The sequence below is a fragment of the Falco naumanni genome, chromosome 12 (assembly GCF_017639655.2).
Source record: "Falco naumanni isolate bFalNau1 chromosome 12, bFalNau1.pat, whole genome shotgun sequence".
NCBI lineage: Eukaryota > Metazoa > Chordata > Aves > Falconiformes > Falconidae > Falco > Falco naumanni.
This window is the reverse complement of record NC_054065.1, coordinates 27,413,104-27,415,128: the sequence shown is the minus strand read 5'-3', so window position 1 is coordinate 27,415,128 and position 2,025 is coordinate 27,413,104. Positions and strand designations below refer to the sequence as shown.

Sequence of the window (2,025 nt, the reverse complement as noted above, 5' to 3'; positions counted from 1 at the left end):
AGGAGGGATGAAGTGTAAGACTGTATCTTTAAGAACTCCAGCTATTGACAATAACTTTCCCTACTCTGAGTAATACTCTACATATTATTATTTATTATATTACATATATTTAATCTATATTTAGGTGATACCAAATGCCATAAAGGCACACTAGACTACAGGAAGATCTTGAAGCTCTTCATACAAACACAAACCTTGACACCTTTTTGCCCAATACAGTGTTAACTCTGTAAAACATACTTATTACTTGAGGGGAGCAGAAATCCAAATGGTTCCTCTGAATATACTCAGGAAAGGATGATTCTTGGGCAAGAATGCTGATACAGCTTCAACTCTGTGGGGTGATTATTTGGAAATAGATCATGATATAAGTAGTAGTACATAAAACAGACTTTTGTCTGTATTAATAACAGCTCTTTTACAAACATAGCTTGGATCTTTAGCAATTAAAAGATTTGGGGCAGCACCTGAAAGATTTCACCTTGGATGTAAAATTACAAACTCCTCTTGATCTTCACATTGTGCAATGATTTCTCCACCCTGAAATTGTGAAGTCTGGAGGAAAAGGAAAAAAAAAAAGCTGTAATAATTAACACCTTACTAGGAGAATTAAAAAAGGACATAAAGAACTACTTCACAATAAGATATTTGGTGAAAGGAAACATCCATGCAAATCCTAATGTGGCTGAAGAAAACTGGAACGGAGAAGAAAAGAGGATATTACAATCTTACTAGAGTACTAGTAGGGAGAGGTTTTTGCTAACTAAACACAGTCCAAGCTCAAGGACAATATAAGTTCTTCCAGCCCAAGCTGGGGTCTCATATGAGAGGAATCAAGATCTAAAGCATGGACTTAGATTTGGTAGAACAATATCAAAAGAAGTTTTTTCACTCTACCCAGCTCATTATATCTAGTGAATTGCTTTCTACTGTCAGTAGACACTTCCATTTATGCATGAGACTTGTTAGGATCCAAGATTATTAGCTATAATATTACAGACATAAATTATTAAGTTATAATGCTGAGTCTTCCTCTCTATGTTAGCATATCTCATGGAAGGAGCCGTCCCTGAAAATACAACTGTTTTTGAAAAAAATATCCCAAGAAACATCCTCCCTTATTTTCTGCTAATGATCTGAAATGAGCTCAGGCTGTTTGTCAATGTGCTCCGTGCTGCTGGTGAAGCAGGCTATTGAGAGTCTAAAATTGAAACATCACCCAACAAACCAACAGCTTTAAGTCGAGAGCAATCCTTCTTCATTTAAGCTATAGCAGTATGACAGCAGTCATGACTCATCGGTTGAATTCTCAGTGTTCTGAGCTGGGGAAGAGACATTAATAATATTAAGGGTACTGGATATTAAGGGTCCTCTCCTCTATTTCCCGTGTGTCCTGGGTTCTCAAGCTGCCTGTGTGGCACCCAATTTAAAGACCAAGGGATCAATCAACACTGACCTGGATGAGCAAGAGAGGGCTGGGAAGACATGGCAATGCATAAATTGAGAGGGTCTCTCCAGTACTGTAGAGTGACAAGGTCTCTTGGAGAAACCACTGCATTTATGAGGCACAGAAGATAATGGCAATAATCACACCTTGAGGCAGGGAAAGAGAAAGGTGAGAATTAACTAAGGCAGAAGAAGCCAAAACATGGTGGCTTTCATTTTGCTTTCTCCTTGAAGTTTCTCATGGTAAGAGGGTTGTGATGGCAGAGGTGCCAGAAACAAAAGGTATTGCAGACATCTGAGTGTGAGGACACGAACAGCAGGAAATAGTTCAGGGTAAGCGGCTTGCAATTACTTAAACAGGATCATTTGATTTGTTTTGTCACTGAAAAAACTCAGTCCCTTAGAAAGGACAGGAACAGTCTGCAGTTTTTCAAGAACCCTGGGAGAGCCAGCCAGACTTGCCAGGTATGCAGCTGTTACCTCCAAGACACAAGAGGCTGTAATCAGCATCAATCACAGCCTGAAAGGGAGTTTGAAAAGAAAGTTAGGAGAGCTGTCTCTGGAGGTCAATGGTATGAC

The 2,025-nt window shown here is 39.2% G+C and overlaps 1 long non-coding RNA gene across 1 annotated transcript; it reads right to left on the bottom strand.

Moving 5' to 3' along the window:
* Positions 1 to 210: 210 nt before the first annotated feature.
* Positions 211 to 1,588, bottom strand: LOC121096048. The gene is made up of 3 exons (XR_005830326.1): positions 1,457 to 1,588; positions 468 to 555; positions 211 to 334 (listed from the first exon to the last, which is right to left on the bottom strand). It is a non-coding gene; the product is annotated as an uncharacterized LOC121096048 (long non-coding RNA).
* Positions 1,589 to 2,025: the final 437 nt, after the last annotated feature.